General features: G+C 52.3%; 3 non-coding genes across 3 annotated transcripts; all 3 read left to right on the top strand.

The window, feature by feature from the left end:
- Positions 1-326: 326 nt before the first annotated feature.
- LOC142298263 (U5 spliceosomal RNA) lies at positions 327-441 on the top strand. Its single transcript, XR_012752472.1, has one exon. It is a non-coding gene; the product is annotated as a U5 spliceosomal RNA (small nuclear RNA).
- Positions 442-12,946: 12,505 nt separating this feature from the next.
- Positions 12,947-13,061, top strand: LOC142298229 (U5 spliceosomal RNA). Its single transcript, XR_012752439.1, has one exon. It is a non-coding gene; the product is annotated as a U5 spliceosomal RNA (small nuclear RNA).
- Positions 13,062-20,295: 7,234 nt separating this feature from the next.
- Positions 20,296-20,410, top strand: LOC142298275 (U5 spliceosomal RNA). The gene has a single exon (XR_012752483.1). It is a non-coding gene; the product is annotated as a U5 spliceosomal RNA (small nuclear RNA).
- The last annotated feature ends 397 nt before the right edge of the window (positions 20,411-20,807 follow it).

Here is a 20,807-nt window from a genome sequence, read left to right as displayed (position 1 = left end):
GCTTTTCTTATGCTAAATCTTGAGAACATGTAAACCGGCCTCTGAACAATCCCTTTAATGGAATGACTCCGAATCTCTACGGAAACCTTGTGCCCGCCTCCTGCCCTGATCTGCATATCTCCCAGAATGCACCTGACCCGTTCTCAGAGTTGTAATGTTTTCTGTTTGTATCCATTGTTTTTGTAGTAAAGTTTAGTAACTGATCAGATACATTGTGTCCGGGGGACGGAGAACGTGATCCAACCATAAGACCTCCAGCACCGTCCTCTCCGCGAGGGTGATGGGCGCAGCGCAGGCCCCATGTGACGCCGGCTGTGCTCATCTTTATACTCTGGTTTCTCTTCAGATCGAATAAATCTTTCGCCTTTTACTAAAGATTTCCGTGGAGAGGAGCAATTATGAGTTTCATATAATTTTTTGATGCCCGGCGCTCGCTGGGCTCCTGCACTGGTGACAAATAGATTGGATTAAACTTGGGAGGCTAGGGCCACATGAGCATTACTACAAGTGCATCACCTGATACTTAGTAGTGATGGGAAATCTAGTTCATTTTGGTGATTAGTTCACCATGAACTAGTTCACTGAAAAGATTAGTTCATTTAGTTCATTTAGTTCAGTATTTCTCTCCTGTGAGGAGCTGACAGGAAATGCATCATGTGACCTGTGAACTAAATGAACTATATGAGCTGCTGAACTAAATGTTGTATTGAGAATGAATCAGGACAGCCTAGTTCAGTCTGATGCATCTCACTGAGCCCAGCAGCGCCCCCTGTGGTAGTGTAGAGTACTGACTCATAATGAATGTGTATGAGGGAGCCCAGCAGCGCCCCCTGTGGTAGTGTAGAGTACTGACTCATAATGAATGTGTATGAGGAGCCCAGCAGCGCCCCCTGTGGTAGTGTAGAGTACTGACTCATAATGAATGTGTATGAGGGAGCCCAGCAGCGCCCCCTGTGGTAGTGTAGAGTACTGACTCATAATGAATGTGTATGAGGAGCCCAGCAGCGCCCCCTGTGGTAGTGTAGACTACTGACTCATAATGAATGTGTATGAGGAGCCCAGCAGCGCCCCCTGTGGTAGTGTAGAGTACTGACTCATAATGAATGTGTATGAGGGAGCCCAGCAGCGCCCCCTGTGGTAGTGTAGAGTACTGACTCATAATGAATGTGTATGAGGAGCCCAGCAGCGCCCCCTGTGGTAGTGTAGAGTACTGAGTCATAAGGAATGTGTATGAGGGAGCTGAGGAGCAGTTCAGCAGCCACCATTTTCAGAACACAACATGAGCCAGTGGTAAAGATTTTAGCAAGACTGATCTAGGCTACAGGAGGCTGCTCCTCTACAAGAGGCTGATCTTATCACACAGACAGGTGAGGGGCATGAAACACACAGAAACACTCTCTCTCATACACACATATGAGCTGTGTCTGTCTACTCTGCAATTTCAGTTATTATTATTATTATTATTATTATTATTCTCTTTGTATTTGATGTGGTCTAGTGTTTTACTACCTCCTTTTCCAGCATCAGGAGCTATAAGGAGCCAGTGTGAGAGCAGGAGCCTCCTGGAGCTGTAGAGGAGCACTGTCTCCTCACACTGCTGTTTAGTTCAAAAGATTAGTTCATTTAGTTCAGTATCTCTCTGGAGGAGCTGACAGGAAATGCATCATGTGACCTGTGAACTAAATGAACTATATGAGCTGCTGAACTAAATGTATTGAGAATGAATCAGAGCAGCCTAGTTCAGTCTGATGCATCTCACTGAGCCCAGAAACACACACAGAAACACGCTCTCTCATACACACATATGAGCAGTGTCTTGTCTACTCTGCAATTTCAGTTTTTATTATTACTATTTGTATTTGATGTGTGGTCTAGTGTTTTACTACCTCCTTTTCCAGCATCAGGGGCTATAAAGAGCCAGTGTGAGAGCAGGAGCCTCCTGGAGCTGTAGAGGATCACTCTCTGTCTCCTCCCACTTTCTGTTTAGTTCATAATGAACTAATCTCTGTCAGGATGGTGACTAGATGAACTAGTTCACTCTGAGGAGTAGTTCATTTTGAACTACTCACTCATGAACTACCCATCACTAATACTTAGCTCCAACTCTGCTGGAGTGTAAGCAGAAAGTTATGCCACTGTGATCCGATCCTTGTATGGGTGAATGGATTCCAAATCGCTCAAGGTAGCGGGCACATAGAGTAACATGGGTCTGGATGGAATGTGTTTTTTATTGCATTCCACTCGCTCTGTTTTAGGCTATGTGCGCACTTACCGGATTTTGCCGCAGATTTTTTGCGGATTTGCTGCAGAAAATGTTCATAACATCTCTGCAGTGAATCACCAGCAAAACCTATGGGCAAAAAAAATCCTGTGCGCACCAGACGGAATTTGACAGCTGCATGTTTTGCTGCGGGATTCCCGCAGCAAAAACAATTGCATGTCAATTCTTTTTCGCACGTCGCTGCGGGATTTCACTACATTGACTCCAATGTTAATCGTGAAATCCCGCAGGGAATAACGCAGGCAGAAAATTCTGTGCGGTTCACTGCGTTTTCCTGCGTTATTCCCTGCGGTATTTCACGGTTTACCTCCGGTAATGTACATCGCTTGTCTGCGGTTTTGCAGGGAAGTGATGTCATTACAGGAAGAGGAAGCAGAGCAGAGAGTAAACATACACAGATCACAGACATAGAACACAGACACATAGAAGACACATAGAACACACATAGAAATCAAACGGACATATAGAAAACAAAGAACGTGGGCTCCGCTGTATATTTACCGTCCAGCCGAGGTAAGCACACAGCGGCGGCCCGGTATTCTCAGGCTGGGGAGGGAGAGGGGCAGGGTTAATGTCCCCCGCCTCACTCCCACCTCCCGCAGCCGAGAATATCAGCCGCAGCTGCCCCGGGACTGTCGCATGCATTATGCGGCAGCACCGGCGTGTCCCCGGCTCTTCCTGCCGCCGTGTAGCAGTGGCGGTCAGGGTAATATAAGGGGTTAATGGTGGCGGATCGCCGCCATTAACTCCAGGCTTGATCATGGCAGCGTCTATGTGACAGCTGACATGATCAACCCTTAAGTAAAGTGAAAAAACACAGACACCGAAAAATCCTTTATTCTAAATAAAACACAAACAAGCCTCGTTCACCCTTTTATTAACCCCTCCCGAAACAAAGCTCCGACGTAATCCACAGGTGCTGCGCTGCTGACATTCAGCCGCCACTGTCACAGCGCTGAATGAATGCAGCAGACAGCAGAGGTAATTACCGGTCATTTCCCACGGCCGGTAATGTGAACTCACTGCCGACCGTGGGAAATGCAGCGATCTGTCCTCTGTCTATCTATCCCTCTATCTATTCTTCTGTCTCTTTATCTATCTATCTCAGAGTGAAATTACTTTTTTTTTTTTTCAATGTGCTTTATTGCATTGTATGCAATAAAGCACATCCCAACCCGCACGCGGCAAAACCGTGGCAATACCGCGAACAATACCGCGGTAAAACCGCAGCAAACCGCGGCAAACCGCATGCGGTTTTTGGGTGCGGTTTGCCGCGTTTTTTTACCGCGGGTGCGGTAATCTTTGAATACCTGCGGAATTTTCTTGAGAAAATTCCATTTTCCAGTGCGCACATAGCCTTAGGCTGGTTTCACATTAGCGTTTTTTTGAAGGACATCTAAAAGACGCAAACCGCATGTTAGTGGATCCTGTTGATTAAGTGTTTAACAAATGCAAATGCAAGTATGATTTTACAGGATCCTTTCACTTGCAGTTAATGGGCGGGCATTGGAGTCATGTGATGGATGGATGGATTTGATGATGATGATGATTCACACTCCAGATGGTTTCTGAGCATGCTCACTAGAGGAAACAGGATCCTTTCTATATCCATACCACCGTTCACATGCGGTTGCATGCGCTACAGTCAGGATCCAGTAACATGCAGTATTTGGACGCAGATAAAAAAAGGCTACAAGTTGCGTTTTTGAAAGAAGGTAAAAAACTGCAAAAGAACGGATCCGGTATATAATGTATGCAAGTGCATGTGAATGCATCTTAACGCGATTCCATTGAAAATGCATTGCAATGCGAACGCAGTTGTCAAGGATCCAGTGTTACGGAACTGCCCAAGGCTATGTGCGCACGTTGCGTTCTGTCCCTGCAGAAATTTCTGCAGCGATTTGAACAGCACACGTGCGCTTCAAATCGCTGCAGAAAGAGTCCGTAATGAAAACCAAAAAAGCAGATTTCATGCGCTCTGCCTGCAGCTCCTCCCATAGACAGAGCGGGGTCTGCAGGCAGAGCGCAGGAAAGAAGTGACATGTCACTTCTTAGAACGCGCGCTTCGGGCAGCAGCCGAAGCACTGCGCTCTAAGACGCCACGTGCGCACGTCTCCTGCATAATCTTCATAGATTATGCAGGGGATGCAGGACGCATGCAGTTACGCTGTGGTGCAGATCGTAGCGTAACTGCATGCAAATACGCAACGTGCGCACATAGCCTTATAAAGGTTGATGGAAATCTATCAGACAGTCAGGGTCCACCGTGCAGAGAAATTAACTTGCTACTGGTGATGAACAGTGAGCGTGCAGAAATTAAATAGCACACCAAGGGTGTAAACTCTACACACTATCTGTACCACAAAAGCGGGACTTGCTGGTGTTACCTCCCAGCGGCACAAGGACCAAGTGCGCACTCTCCGTTAACTCACGGAAACTAACCAATTAGCATGTGTGTAAATGAGAGAAACGTAATTGAACTAATGGCGACTAAGGCTACTTTCACATATCCGGCTGTAGCAGTGCGGCACAATCTGGCGCTCTGCTGAAAAAACGAAACCGTTTTACTTTGCCGCCGGTTTTGTTTTTTCCAGCATTGACTTGCATTGGCGCCGCATTGTGCCGCATGGGCTTGCGTTCCATCCGTTTTTTGCCGCATGCGGCAGATTTAGCCGATGCGGCGGCCGGATGGAACGTTCCCTGGCACGTTTTTTGCTCCTGCAAGAAAAACGCATCGCGCCACATCCGGCCGCTGCGGCGCATTTTTCAATGCATGCTTATGGACGCCGGATGTGGCGCGATGCGGCAAAAAACGCATCCGGCCGCCGCATGTGGTTTCTTCCACTACGCATGCTCAGTAGCGTGCCGCAACCGGAAAAAAACGGACGGGCCGCATGTAAAAACTTCTGCAAAGGATGCGGTGTTTTCGCCGCATCCGTTGCATAGGTTTCACAGCCGGATTGAGCCGCAGTGCTCAAACCGGATGTGTGAAAGTAGCCTAACTAAATAATAATGCTATAGGGAGAAATGCAGTACGGTTAGTTCACAGATTCACTAACAGTGTGCGATGGGTATAGCAGCTGTGACCCACAAACTAATACCCTTGTTGCATCACACAGGTCAACATAAATGTGGTAATACGTGTGTTAGTATTCACACACGCAGAAGCTATAAAGAGGAAGCCCGTTACAGGTCATGGAGATCCTAGAGCCATTGTGGCACCCTGGACAAGCCAGGTCGTCACAGAACAACACCAACACATCCCACACTCCCGGTCAGGCACACCGAAGTCAGACAAAAACCCTTGTTGCCTCCCTCCAGGGGCTGTTGTTCACACCAGGGGGTGGGCCAGGCGGTTGGTCCCGCCCACTGAGGAGTTCACAGTCCTGGAGGCGGGAAAAGAGACAGATAGAGTTTGGAAGTGAAAGTGAGAGGAGGGAAGTAGCAGTTGAGTAGCCTGAAAGTGGTCCGGGTGTGTGGCCCGGACGGATCAGCAAGGTTGGCAGACGGTGGTGACCGTCTGCAGGAGAGGCCTATTGGAGCTAGCCGTAAGGACCGTGGACGGGCGGTGGCCCGGCGGTACCGGACCGGTACGCAAAGAGAAGCCAGCACCATTCGGCAGGGGCTTACGGACCCCGGCAAGGCTAGGAGTCGCCGTGAATTTGTCAAATCTGTTAGCGAAGGGAACCTCCTGGGTTTCCCAGCAGCCAAGTCCCGACAGAAGGCAACCGTCCAACCGAGAGAGGGAAACACAGTCACCGCAAAGGCTAAAGTTCCCAGGGCCAGAGCCTGCGGGCAAAAAGGGCTCCTTCAGCAACCTTCAAGCTGGGGAGCGGGTTACCGGTGGGAACCCATTGGAACCGTTACACTACACAGGTGTAGGGAAAGGCAGTCACCATCAACCTGCCGGGAGGAGAAACACCGCAGCCGTCTGTGGGACCCGTCCATCCAGCAGTTTGTTTTACCGGAGACTCTGTGTACATCATTGGCTGAGTGAGTACCACCGTGACGTGCGGCACAGCGCTGCCCCCGCGACCCTGCACCTCGCCAGGCCCCGTAACTCACCTGCAATCCATCCCTACCCCATCACCGGGCCCCGGGACAACCAACCCCCTACCCACGGAGGGGAGAACTAACATCCAGGCTGCTCCCTGTCATCGTTCCCGGGATCCCCGTCCAGAGCAGCGGTGGTGTCACCGATCTCACCACAACCGTGGGTGGCGTCACGGACAATATCCAATCCCCACAATCAATCCCCACCCTTTTCACTCACGGGCGAGGAACGCCGCTCGAGTCCCCGGGATCCGGCCCACCGCTCGAGCCACCACCGAGCAGCAGCCGCAGCAGCAGCGGCCGGACCCGAGCAGTGGGAGAGTGCAGCGTCCCCTCCTCCGCCCGCGACAACTTGGCGTCACGAACAGGATCTTACCGCTCTGCCATCTGGTAGAGGTGCGCCTTGTAACCGCCGGAAGTGTCCGGCCGAAAATTTGGAGAAGCCGCCATCTTGGGCGCGAAAAATTCCCGCTTGAGCGTCTCCTCAAGCAGTGGAGGCGCGAAGGCCAAAACCCCGCTTCTGTAGAGGAGGAGCCGGAAAGAGACTAAGGGGGACTGATGGTGTCTGGCCGCATGTGAACAGCGGCTGTGGAAGCGGGGACGCCAGGACTCTGCAGCGATACCGCGTTCCTGGAAAACCTCATTGCCGAGATGCACAGTCTGACTACCAACGAAGAAGCCCCCGCACCCGGCATGCCGACGTGGCTGAGAGACCAGACCGCCCCGCTGAATAACAGTCTGCAGGCCCACATGCAGCTCCTCCTGGAGGAGTGGGAGACCGACATGGCGGACGTGGTGGCTGCTATGCGGAGACGCGAGGTGGAGGAGGATTTGGAGGAGCGGGTAAGAGACCCACGCCCCTGTGTTCCCGAGGGATCGGCCACTGCGGCTGAGGGGCCCGGCCTGCGCCCGCTCACCCTGCTGCCTCCCCCGCTACCCGTGTTAGCCGCTGCCGCCCCGCCACTAGGCCCGCTACCTGTCCAACCGGTAGCAATACCCTGCCAACCCGCCCCGGCAGACCAGCCGGCTGCAGACGCTCAGGACCCCCCTGAACCGCTTCTGTGGGAGCCGCTGGGACCGCGACCCCTTAACGAAAATGTGCCAGAAGTCCCGGCAGTGATTGCGCCAGACCCCGAGCCCGGGACCGTGGCATGGATGAAGGCCCGAGTGATGGAGTTCCACCAACGCCAGCAAAGTCAAATATACCTCATGATGGAGCAGTGGACCAATGAAGTGGAAACCCTGGTTACAACTGCCCCAATGTATGGGAAGGGAGTAGATGTGACGGAGACGATGGGTAGCCCACGTCCCCATGTCCGACCAGGACCGGCCACTGCGGCTGGGGGGCCCGGCCCTATCTCGGCCCTCGTATCATCCCTACCATTATTCTTGGGGCGCCTCAGCGTTAACCAACCTGACCTACTACCCCACGCTACCGCAGAAGAATCTGATGTGCTGGATACTGGGAGCTGGGAGGCTGCGGCAGCTGGCGGCAACCCGCCTGACGCAGAGACAAGCGATAGTGATTCCAGCTCCGGTGCTGAGCCCACCCCTGAAATTGAGGAGGCGAGTGAGCGTCTCCGCTACGTGGGAGAGCCAGTGGTTTATTACACCCCGCGCACTGGTGGAAACGGATACCGGGCACCCCTTTCTCAGCAGGCCTGTCACTGCATGTTCGATATGTTGGTGGCAGAGGATGAAGCCACCTCAGCGGGAAGCAAGCAGTGATGGCAGCGGAGTCCCATTGCAAGTTGTCCCCGTTGGGACCACCAGAGTACCGTTTACAAGTTTTTAAAATGATAAGTAAATAATTACCGAGAAGTTACCTGATTGAAACCTGATTGAACCGGTCGTTGCCAGCAGCTGTTGTCCCCGTGGGGACTGTTTACATGTCTGCGTAGAAACTGCTACGGACAAGCCCGAGAACTGGCAGGGTAACCACGAACTTGTGGTCTGTAAATAAAAATGTTTTTATGGTTTTACCGTAACCACCTCTGGAAAGGCTGATTTGGAGGATGGGCCTGGAGGGAAGTGATGGCCCAGGCCCGCCACTACCGCAACCGGTGGCGATCCTCTGGGGGTTTCAGGGGCTCCCCATGGACGTGGGTCCCCTGAAAAGGACAGAACCCGCTCGGGTAACTTGTGCTGGACTGGGGTCAAGGGGTGCTGCCCATTTGCTTAGGGGCAGCATCAGGGCCAGGTTGCTTGGGTGGGAGAGAGCGGAAGCCGAAACCGTTTAGTAACGTTTAAGTATGTGCCTCCCGATGTGGGAAGAAGTTAATATACTTGTAACCTGTTTTACCGTTTATCTTTTCAGTTGTGAAAATAAAACCGGTGATGGACGGGCAGCCCGCAGACGGTCTGCATTTTACTAAGGGGGAATGTGGCGCCCTGGACAAGCCAGGTCGTCACAGAACAACACCAACACACCCCACACTCCCGGTCAGGCACACCGAAGTCAGACAAAAACCCTTGTTGCCTCCCTCTAGGGGCTGATGTTCACACCAGGGGGTGGGCCAGGCGGTTGGTCCCGCCCACCGAGGACTTCACAGTCCTGGAGGCAGGAAAAGAGACAGATAGAGTTTGGAAGTGAAAGGAGGGACGTAGCAGTTGAGTAGCCTGAAAGTGGTCCGGGTGTGTGGCCCGGACGGATCAGCAAGGTTGGCAGACGGTGGTGACCGTCTGCAGGAGAGGCCTATTGGAGCTAGCCGTAAGGACCGTGGACGGGCAGTGGCTAACGTCGTAGACTAACTAAGGAACTCACTGTGCTTGCCGCACAATATGGAACCAGGGCACTCTCTGTGCATGCCGCACCATAGGAGAACTAGAGAGTCACTGGTAGCACCTAGCCTGTGTGTATCCCTACCTAACCTCTCTTCCAGTAAGGAACGTAGCTACCTAGAACTAGCGGTACACTAGACGTGTAAGGAGCGCTTAACCAGCGGGTACACACTGATTTGTAACTGTATAGTATCAGCTAGGCAGGAGGAGTGCTCACACATGTGGCGGCCACCATATGAATGCATGCACTAATATGGTTGAGCAGCGTGCTGCAGGATCCTAAATAGACAAGGCACCTCCTACAAGATGGAGGCGCCCAGGAAACAGCCGAATCCCAGCCAATCGCGGTAGTGAACGTCAGCGGTGACGTAACCGTGACCAATCAGCAACAAGCGTTTCACAGTCAGGTGATCCCTCATCAGCGGTGACGTCACTCGCGGCCAATCACCGGCTACCACGTGGTAGACATGCGTAGATCACGTCCAAGCTGACTTAGCGCAAAATCAGCTTGTCTACTCGCGCATGCGCAAAAGCCACAGTTCTGGACTTAGCCTCAGCCGCTAAGGAGTAAGCAGACGAGTTGAACGCCTTAGGCCAGAACCAGATGGAGAAGGGGATGAATGAAGGCCAGCAGACCCACGACCCGTAACATCCAGTCAAATGCATTTTGCGTTTTGTTGACGTCCTTCAAAAAAACGCTGATGTGCAAGCTGCCTTAGCCTTAGATGGAGCCACTGTGCACAGGAATCTGCAGGGGTGATGTCGCCACAAAAGGGCAGCACTGTGCACAGGAGACTGCAGGGGTGATCTCCCTGTGCCGCCCCCGTGTCAGCAGCCGGGCTGCTCGGATCCGGATCCGCGGTGGCTCGAGGGGTGTCCTGACCCGGGGTCGTGCGGCCACTCAAATGAAGGGGAGTATTTACAGGGGGATTGTGTTTAGAGTTAGTGACGCCACCCGTGGTGTGTGGTAATGTGGAGTACCACCGCTGCAGTTGGGAGTACCCGGGGGCGATGGAGCGGGGCAGCCAGATGTTAGAACCCACCATGGGTAGGGGGGATGCCCCGGGACTCGGTGATGGTGTTCGGGGAGTGCCGTGAGGAGCGAAGGGGGTCTTGCATACTCACTCAGTCCATAAAGCTGACACCGACAACTGGATAAACCAAAGTTCTTGATACCGCTGCCGCTGAGGGGAGCTAGTTCGAGTCCCGTCCCCAATGGTGCTGCCTGGTGATCCATGACCTGGCTCCTGGCACTAAATTTACTTCTCTGTTGGTCCCGGTAGTACTGAACTAGTCGGGTCCCGCTCCCCACTATGGCTAAGTGTGGCAGCTTGCTCTCAGGGTTCATGCTTGGGATTTCCTGTACCGTTTTAGTGGAAAGTCCTATCCCCCTCGTTGTGCTAGTACCCAGATTTTGGAGCAGGTGGAGAGCGGATCTTGAAGGCTCCGTTTTCATCGGGTAAATTGTCAGGTTGCCTGACACTACTCCCTGCTCTAGGGTCCACGTACCCCGTTGTGCCCTGGTCCCAGCCCGGTGATGGTGCAAGGCCGCCGGCTGTCCTCCGACAGTTCCATGCCCCTTGACACGATCCCCTGCGACCGGGGGTCCAGCTCCTCTAGGCCCAGACTACTGTCTGCTACCTAGATGGCTTCCTAGGAGCCCTGCTCCTGAGCTCCTCTCTCCTTCACTTACAACACACTTCCTCCTTCTGACACTCCTGACCTTCCCTAACCAACCCCCTAAGTGGGCGACTCTATTCCACTCAGGTCAGCCACTGGTGTGTCTGGTGGGTGTGGTGCAGAGTGTACCTAGGATTTTAATTAGCTGTTGTAGGCAACACCATGTACTTGGGGACCCATAACCAAGAAGGAGGTGGATATTGCACGGGAGGGCAGATTGCACAATACCCTGTGACGACCTGATAGTCCAGGGGCGTCACATCCCCACTAGAGGGCAGAATTGTGCACAGGAGATTGCAAAACTGATCTCCCCACTAGGGGGCGCTTGCTTGGCTTACTGTAATGGTGAATGAAAGAAGTGAAGGAAGTGTCCTATGTATAACTATAGTAATCCAATAGCAGCGCGGTATGTGAGCGAATGTCATAGACTTCGTGAAAGAGAACTATGATAAGCCCCCAGCCTAGATGTGCCCCCACAGTCCCCAGCCTAGATGTGCCCCCACAGTCCCCAGCCTAGATGTGCCCCCACAGTCCCCAGCCTAGATGTGCCCCCACAGTCCCCAGCCTAGATGTGCCCCCACAGTCCCCAGCCTAGATGTGCCCCCACAGTCCCCAGCCTAGATGTGCCCCACCCATCCTTCCTACAGTCCCACCATCCACACAGTCCCAGTCTCTAGTGTACACTTGCTTTGGCAATACTAATTTGTATTTGGTCCTGCCAACAGAGCTTATTTGATTTGATCTACCCCACCCTACCCTGTGTGGGGGTTGAGGTGTGTCCGGCGTCTCGCAGTGATCGGGGCTGTGGTGGTTTCTTTGGGTTTTTCCAGAACATCTAAAAGTTAATGTGAACAAAGTCATTGATTTAAATTAAGGAAGCTGAATGTAAAGTTGAATATTTCGGCCTCTGCCTCAGTGAAGAGGTCACTCCGTCTGGTGTTGTGTATATGGCACTAATAAAATGTGCTGCGCTGTGGAGATTTTGTTTTGGAGACGTCAGATATAAACCACTGCAGGCTCCATCAGTTGTTGGACGGGAGTGGTGCACTGAGGGAAACACATATTCAGTACATCAGAAGCTGCTGTTCTAAGTATCCGGTAATATGGCGCTCACTGTGGTTCTGTGCCGCACACCGTATAACACTGTGCACAGGGAGAAATGCAGGAAACAGAAGCCGCTGCAGGAAGACACAAGCGCTGGAATACAGCATCTGCCGCAGAGCTGATGGGACCCTGGTGAGGATCAATAACCCAGGCGCTGACATTGGGGATATTCTCGGAGCCGCCACATCGTGCACTTACTGATCTCTCATCTGTCATTGTACACAATCAGGGGTCGGGCAGATCACAGCTCCTGGGGGTCTGCAATGTAGGGAGATCCTCTACCAGTCAGTGACTTGTCTTGTTATAAGCATTGTCCTCTTTTCACATGTGAAGCATTATTGTGACTTCTCGCAGGTGACTGGTGAGCACAGGGGCTTGTTGTGGGGCCATTATTGTGGGGTCCTCTCCTCAGATCATTCATATAGGTCTGCAACACCGCGGTACTGCTGCACATGGCCACTTATATAGCACACGCCTTTGCACTATTTTTGCCATCCTATGTGCGGGGGTCCTTGCACCCTGTAGCTTCCCCTCCCCCGGTCCAGTGCTCTGCTCCTGCAGCTTCCCCTCCCCCGGTCCAATGCTCTGCTCCTGGGGGTCTCCCTGTGCTGCGGCTTTATAACAGATCTCCTGATCCCCATAGATCAGTGCAGGATTCCTGAGAATAGATCCGGCTCCGTCTGTATTTTCTGCTCCTCACATTCCCGGGATCACTCTGGGCTTTTCTTATGCTAAATCTTGAGAACATGTAAACCGGCCTCTGAATGATCACTTTATGAGGAATGACTCTGCATATTTACGGAAACCTTGTGCCCGCCTCCTGCCCTGATCTGCATATCTCCCAGGATGCACCTGACCCGTTCTCAGAGTTGTAATGTTTTCTGTTTGTTCTCGGTTGTGTTTGTAGTAAAGTTTAGTAACTGATCAGATACGTTGTGTCCGGGGGACGGAGAACGTGATCCAACCATAAGACCTCCAGCACCGTCCTCTCCGCGGGGGTGATGGGTGCAGCGCAGGCCCCATGTGACGCCGGCTGTGCTCATCTTTATACTCTGGTTTCTCTTCAGATCGAATAAATCTTTCGCCTTTTACTAAAGATTTCCGTGGAGAGGAACAATTATGAGTTTCATATAATTTTTTGATGCCCGGCGCTCGCTGGGCTCCTGCACTGGTGACAAATAGACTGGATTTAAACAACTGTGGTAACTCAAACACTACTGCAAATGCATTGCATGATACTCGCCTCCTGCTGTGTTGGAGAGTAAGCAGAATGTTATGCCACTGTGATCCGATGTTTGCATGGGTGAAGGATGCCACCTGCAGCATGCTATGATTGTTTTCTCGGTGTAAGGCTATGTGCCCACGCCGCGGATTTGCCGAAAATCTGCAGCAGCGGCACTTCCAAGCCATTTCACTGGCATTTTGGAAATGCTGTGCCCATGCTGCGGATTTTTCCACGGCGGATTTGCCGCGGATTTTGATCCGGAAAAATCTGCAGCATGTCAATTATTGTTGCGGATTTTTCCCATGCAAGTCAATGCAAGGTGTAAAATCCGCAAGAAATCCGCAGGTCTGTTCCCACAGGCTCTTTTTCCTGCGGATTTGGTGCGGATTTCGCAAACAAATCCGCAGGAAGTGATGTAGGATAGTTCAGGAAGAGGAAGTTTCACCATTTTGTAGTGTAGAGTAGTGGCAGTGTAGTCGTGTTGGGTCCGGACTCTGGATTGCCAGCTAAAAGCAGCTAGTTACAGGCTGCTTGCTTTTAGCTGGCAAAACAGGATCCCAGGTCTTTTTTCACAATTCTTTTTAAAAAAAAAAAAAAAAAAAGTGCTCCGCTGTATTTTCACTGTCCAGCCCGATGCAAGCAAGCAACTGAGGGCTGTGCTTCTCAGCGGGATAAGGCTGAAGCATTCTCTGCCCCTCCCGCTGAGAAAAACAGTCCTCAGCTGCCCCTGAAAATGGTGGCTCCGTTGTGAAGCGCCATTCACAGGTGCTGTACCGAGGCTCATCCAGCTGCCCTGATGCATTTGGCTGGCTGGGTAATATATTACGGGGTTAATGCCAGTTTTCTGCAAACTGGCACTAAGCCCGAGGTTCATAATGTCATGCCTGTGTAGACACGGCCATTATGAACCTCCGTTTGGTAATAAAGAAAAGAAAACACTTTTTTAAAAAATTTATTTGAAAGAAAAACACACACACATCCCTGATTGCCATCTTTATTACTCCCTGAATCCCCGACGATAATCCATGACAGCTCCGATGTGCACCCGGCTGACCCGGGCACTGACGTCAGCCGGTCACAGCAGCCGTCAGTGTATTATTAAATGCTGCACAGCTCTTTTCCGGCAGCTGGGAACATCTGATATCAGAGCCCTGGTCAGCTGACTTAATTCGCGAGCGCAGGCGGGTCAGCTGACTGCACACCGACAGCTGACGATGTGCACTCATGTGACCCGGGCACGGACGTCAGCCGGTCCCAGCAGCCGTCAGTGTTCGAGATGCTGCAAAGTTCTCTTCCGTCTGCTGGTACCGGCTGACGTCCGTGCCCGGGTCACATGAGTGCACATCAGAGCCCGGCACATCAGCTGGTCGGTGTGCAGTCAGCTGACCCGCCTGCGCTCGCGAATTAAGTCAGCTGACGATGTGCAGTCATGTGACCCGGGCACGGACGTCAGCCGGTCCCAGCAGCCGTCAGTGTACGAGATGCTGCAAAGCTCTCTTCCGTCTGCTGGGACCGGCTGACGTCCGTGCCCGGGTCAGATGAGTGCACATCGGCCGACTATTCAGCTGTCGATGTGCACTCAGCTGACCCGCCCGCGCTCGCGAATTAAGTCAGCTGACCGGCTGACGTCTGTGCCCGGGTCAGCTGATGCTCTGAAGTCAGCTGACCCGAGCTCAGCTATGAACTGAGCTGACCCGGCCAGTGAGTTCTGCCGCTCCCAGCAGCCGGCAGAGAGCTTTCCTGTGATATTGTCCTGGATTAACCTCTGAGGCTTGGGAGTAATAAAGATGGCAATCAGGGATGTGTGTGTGTGTTTTTCTTTCAATTAAAATTGTTAATAAAGGTGTTGTGTTTTCTTTATTACCAAACGGAGGTTCATAATGGCCGTGTCTACACAGGCATGACATTATGAACCTCGGGCTTAGTGCCAGTTTGCAGAAAACTGGCATTAACCCCGTATTACCCAGCCAGCCAAATGCATCAGGGCAGCTGGATGAGCCTCGATACAGCACCTGAGAATGGCGCTTCACAACGGAGCCGCCATTTTCAGGGGCAGCTGAGGACTGTTTTTCTCAGTGGGAGGGGCAGAGAATGCTTCAGCCTTATCCCGCTGAGAAGCACAGCCCTCAGTTGCTCGCTTGCATCGGGCTGGACAGTGAAAATACAGCGGAGCACATTTTTTTTTTTTTTTTAAATAACAGTGAAAGGGAACATGGGACCACATTTTTTGGCTATAAGCTGCGGCCACCACCACTGGGTTATTATATACAGCCTGTTAGAATGTAAGAGCCCAGTGGTGTTGGCCACAGCTTTTCTGTATAAGCACACTGTGAGACTGCTAACAAAATGGATAATGGAGAAGAAAGGAGGGTTGGGACAGGAAATGACATAGAGACTTTTTTTTGCCTTCAAAACAGTCAAAGCTTTATTCAGAAACACATTAGACAAAATCCGCATCAAAATTTGCATCGAATTCCGCGTCAAATCCGCAGCTATGCTAAGGTGCGGATTCTGGGGGAAAGCTGCGGATTTTGAGGCAGAAAAATCCGCAGCAACATTCTCTCGTGGACACATAGCCTAAGGGCTCGTGCGCACGCTGCGTAGTTGCATGCATTTATGCTGCGTATTGCACTGCAGCGTAAATGCATACGTCCTGCTTCCCCTGCACAGTCTATGAAGATTGTGCATGAGACATGCGCACGTTTCCTTTACGAACGCAGCGATTTGGGTGCTAAAATTTTGATCCAAATCCGTACGTTCATAAAATGAGCATGTCAATAATTCCGTGTGCTTTGGATGCAGCTCCCACTCTCTCTATGGTGGGGGCAGCATCCCGAGCGCATGATATCAGGATTTATTCTGCTGAAACACTGCATCAATTATGCAGTGTTTCTGCAGCGATTTGAAGCGCACATGTGCTGTCAAATCGCTGCAGAAAATTCAGCAGTTACGTGCACATGAGCCCTAAGGCTGCTTTCACACTATGTTTTTTTAACATGCGTCCTGAACGTTTTTGCTGCAAAAGCGGATCCAGTACAAATGCGTTTTCATTTCAAAGCATTTGCAATGGACTCGCGTCAACATGCGTTCACATGCGTTTGCGTGCTGTTTAGTCAGGATCCAGCAACTTGCAGTTTTTTAACTTTTTTCAAAAACACTACTTGTAGCGTTTTTGAGTTGCGTCCAAATACTGCAAGTCGCTGGATCCTGACTAAACAGCACGCAAATGTATGTGAACGGTGGCATGCTGATAGACAGCATCCTGTTTGGCCAGAAACCAGCCTGGCGTGATCACAGTCCCTCTGCTCTCTCCTCCTCTGCTCTCTCCTCTCTCCTCCTCTCCTCTCTCCTCCTCTCCTCTCTCCTCCTCTCCTCTCTCCTCCTCTCCTCTCTCCTCCTCTCCTCTCTCCTCCTCTCCTCTCTCCTCCTCTCCTCTCTCCTCTCTCCTCTCTCCTCCTCTCCTCCTCTCCTCCTCTCTCCTCCTCTCCTCCTCTCCTCCTCTGCTCTCTCCTCCTCTGCTCTCTCCTCCTCTCTCCTCCTCTGTTCTCTTCTCTCCTCCTCTGTTCTCTTCTCTCCTCCTCTGTTCTCCTCTCTCCTCCTCTGTTCTCCTCTCTCCTCCTCTGTTCTCCTCTCTCCTCCTCTGTTCTCCTCTCTCCTCCTCTCCTCCTCCTCTTCTCCTCTCTCCTCCTCTCCTCCTCCTCTCTCCTCCTCTTCTCCTCTCTCCTCCTCTGCTCCTCTGCTCTGCTCCTCTCTCCTCCTCCTCTGCTCTCTCCTCCTCTGCTCTCTCTTTTGCCCCCATCTGCGTCTGAATTTCCAGTCTGTCACGTTCAGTTCCCCTCACTCCCGATCACATGACTCCAATGTCCGCCCATAAACTTCAAGTGACAGGATCCTGTAAAATAATGTGCCGCCCCCGTGCCAGCAGCCGGGGAATTTAGAGTTTGTGACGCCACCCACGGTGCATGGTAAGTTAGAGGGGTACCACCACTGCTGTTGGGGACGCCCGGTGGCAGTGGTATGGCAGCAACGATGTTTTAACCCTCCGTGGCTATGGGGTTTTTGCCCTGGGAGCCCGCTGATAGAGAAGTAGGGGTGCCGTTGGGGTAGAAGGGTTTTTCTGTGTACTCACTCAGTCCATAAATAATCACACCGACAGCTTGCAAACCAGAGTTCTGAGCACCGCTGCAGCTGGGAGGGAGTACGCTTGGGTCCGTGTCCTTGGTGTTGCAGTTAGTCTGTGACCCTTTTCCTTGGCACCAGTGTTTTCCTCTTTGGACCCTCAAGTTTGAAACGTTTCGGGTCCAGCTCACCTGTGTGGCTAACGGAGTGAGCTTGCTCTCAGGGTTCCCGTGTAGGATTTCTTTGGACTGTATTGGGAAAGTCCTATTTCATCGATGCACTAGTACCCCGATTTTGGAGCGGGTTGGGGATGACACGAAGTCTTCACCCCCGTCGGGTAAATTACCAGGACGCATAAAGCTACTTCCCAGCCTAGGGTCCACGTACCCCGTCGTGCCCTGGCCCCTGCCCAGTGATAGCTCATGGCCGTCGGCCGCCCTCCTCGGCAGTCGGTGCCCCCTGACACTATCCCCTGCGACCAAAGTTCCAGCTCCTACCAGGCCCAGACCAACGTCTGCCACCTAGTAACTACAGGAGCCCTGCTCAGTGACCTCTCCTCTCGAGAGTCACTTCCTTCCCCTTCCACTGCTACTTCACTTCTCCTCTCACTTTTTCACTCTCCCCTACCAACCCCCAATGTGGGCGGCCCTATTCCCTTCAGGCCCCCAATGGTGTGTCTGGTGGGTACAGTGCAAAGTGTTCTTAGGGTTTTGATTTGGTGTTGCCAAGAGCTAAGCCAAGGACCAGGACCTGTGACCAAGGAGGGTGGATACTGTGCTGAAGGGCAGAGTGCACAATACCCTGTGACGACACCCAGTGACGACCTGATAGGCCAGGTCGTCACAATAACACATGCGTTACTCTTTGCAAAAACAGGATCCGCTTTTGCAGCCAAAAAACGTTCATGAAGCATGTTAAAAAACCGTAGTGTGAAAGCAGCGGGCCGAGAAAAGAGTGGAATGCGTTTTTTAATTGCATTCCACTCACTCCGTTTTACTTGTTATGTGTCCTTAGCCTTAAGGCAGCTTTACACACTACGACATCGCTCAAGCGATGTCGTCGGGGTCACGGAATTTGTGACGCACATCCGGCCGTGTTAGCGATGTCGTTGCGTGTGACACCTATGAGCGATTTTGAATCGTCGCAAAAACATTCAAAGTCACTAATCGGTGACATCCCCCCCTATTCACAATTATCGTTGCTGCTGCAGTAACGATGTAATTCGTTGTTCCTGCGGCAGCACACATCACTACGTGTGACACCGCAGGAACGAGGAACCTCACCTCACCTGCGGCCGCCCGCAATGAGGAAGGAAGGAGGTGGGCGGCATGTTACGTCCCGCTCATCTCCGCCCCTCCGCTTCTATTGGTCGCCCGCTTAGTGACGTCTCTGTGACGCCGCACGAACCGCCCCCTTAGAAAGGAGGCAGTTCTCCAGTCACAGCGACGTTGCTAGGCAGGTAAGTAGTGTGACGGGTCTGAGCGATATTGTGTGCCACGGGCAGCGATTTGCCTGTGACACACAAACGACGGGGGCGGGTACGCACGCTAGCGATATCGGTAACGATATTGCAGCGTGTAAAGCGGCCTTTAGAGGACAGCACTGTGAACAGGAAACTGCAGGACTGATGTCTCCACTATAGGATGATACTGTGCACAGGAGACTGCAGGGCTGATCTCTCCACTAGAGGGCAGCACTGTGCACAGGAGACTGCAGGGCTGATCTCTCCACTAGAGGGCAGCACTGTGCACAGGAGACTGCAGGGCTGATCTCTCCACTAGAGGGCAGCACTGTGCACAGGAGACTGCAGGGCTGATCTCTCCACTAGAGGGCAGCACTGTGCACAGGAGACTGCAGGGCTGATCTCCCCACTAGAGGGCAGCACTGTGCACAGGAGACTGCAGGACTGATCTCTCCACTAGAGGGCAGCACTGTGCACAGGAGACTGCAGGACTGATCTCTCCACTAGAGGACAGCACTGTGCACAGGAGACTGCAGGACTGATCTCTCCACTAGAGGACAGCACTGTGCACAGGAGACTGCAGGGCTGATCTCTCCACTAGAGGGCAGCACTGTGCACAGGAGACTGCAGGGCTGATCACTCCACTAGAGGGCAGCACTGTGCACAGGAGACTGCAGGGCTGATCACTCAACTAGAGGGCAGCACTGTGCACAGGAGACTGCAGGACTGATGGGACCCTGGTGAGGATCAATAACCCAGGCGCTGACATTGGGGATATTCTCTGAGCCGCCACATCGTGCACTTACTGATCTCTCATCTGTCATTGTACACAATCAGGGGTCGGGCAGATCACAGCTCCTGGGGGTCTGCAATGTAGGGAGATCCTCTACCAGTCAGTGACTTGTCTTGTTATAAGCATTGTCCTCTTTTCACATGTGAAGCATTATTGTGACTTCTCGCAGGTGACTGGTGAGCACAGGGGCTTGTTGTGGGGCCATTATTGTGGGGTCCTCTCCTCAGATCATTCATATAGGTCTGCATACCCCAGTACTGCTGCACATGGCCACTTATATAGCACAAGCCTTTGCAGTATTTTGGCCATCCTTTGTGCGGGGTCCTTGCCCCCTGCAGCTTCCCCTCCCCCGGTCCAATGCTCTGCTCCTGGGGGTCTCCCTGTGATGCGGCTTTATTACAGATCTCCTGATCCCCATAGATCAGTGCAGGATTCCTGAGAATAGATCCGGCCTCGTCTGTGTTTTCTGCTCCTCACATTCCCAGGATCTCTCTGGGCTTTTCTTATGTGAAATGATCCCTTTAATGGAGGAATGACTCCGCATATCTACGGAAACCTTGTGCCCGCCTCCTGCCCTGATCTGCATATCTCCCAGGATGCACCTGACCCGTTCTCAGAGTTGTAATGTTTTCTGTTTGTTCTCGTTTGTGTTTGTAGTAAAGTTTAGTAACTGATCAGATACGTTGTGTCCGGGGGACGGAGAACGTGATCCAACCATAAGACCTCCAGCACCGTCCTCTCCGCGGGGGTGATGGGTGCAGCGCAGGCCCCGTGTGACGCCGGCTGTGCTCATCTTTATACTCTGGTTTCTCTTCAGATTGAATAAATCTTTCGCCTTTTACTAAAGATTTCCGTGGAGAGGAACAATTATGAGTTTCATATAATTTTTTGATGCCCGGCGCTCGCTGGGCTCCTGCACTGGTGACAAATAGACTGGATTAAAGTACTGAATGCCAGAGAATAGCACTGTGCACAGGAGACTGCAGGACTGATCTCTCCACTAGAGGGCAGCACTGTGCACAGGAGACTGCAGGGCTGATCTCTCCACTAGAGGGCAGCACTGTGCACAGGAGACTGCAGGGCTGATCTCTCCACTAGAGGGCAGCACTGTGCACAGGAGACTGCAGGACTGATTATTCCACTAGAGGGCAGCACTGTGCACAGGAGACTGCAGGACTGATCTCTCCACTAGAGGACAGCACTGTGCACAGGAGACTGCAGGGCTGATCTCTCCACTAGAGGACAGCACTGTGCACAGGAGACTGCAGGGCTGATCTCTCCACTAGAGGACAGCACTGTGCACAGGAGA

Source organism: Anomaloglossus baeobatrachus, chromosome 3, assembly GCF_048569485.1.
Source record: "Anomaloglossus baeobatrachus isolate aAnoBae1 chromosome 3, aAnoBae1.hap1, whole genome shotgun sequence".
Taxonomy (NCBI): Eukaryota; Metazoa; Chordata; class Amphibia; order Anura; family Aromobatidae; genus Anomaloglossus; species Anomaloglossus baeobatrachus.
Note: the sequence above shows the minus strand (reverse complement) of the source record. Positions and strands in the feature narration are given on the sequence as shown.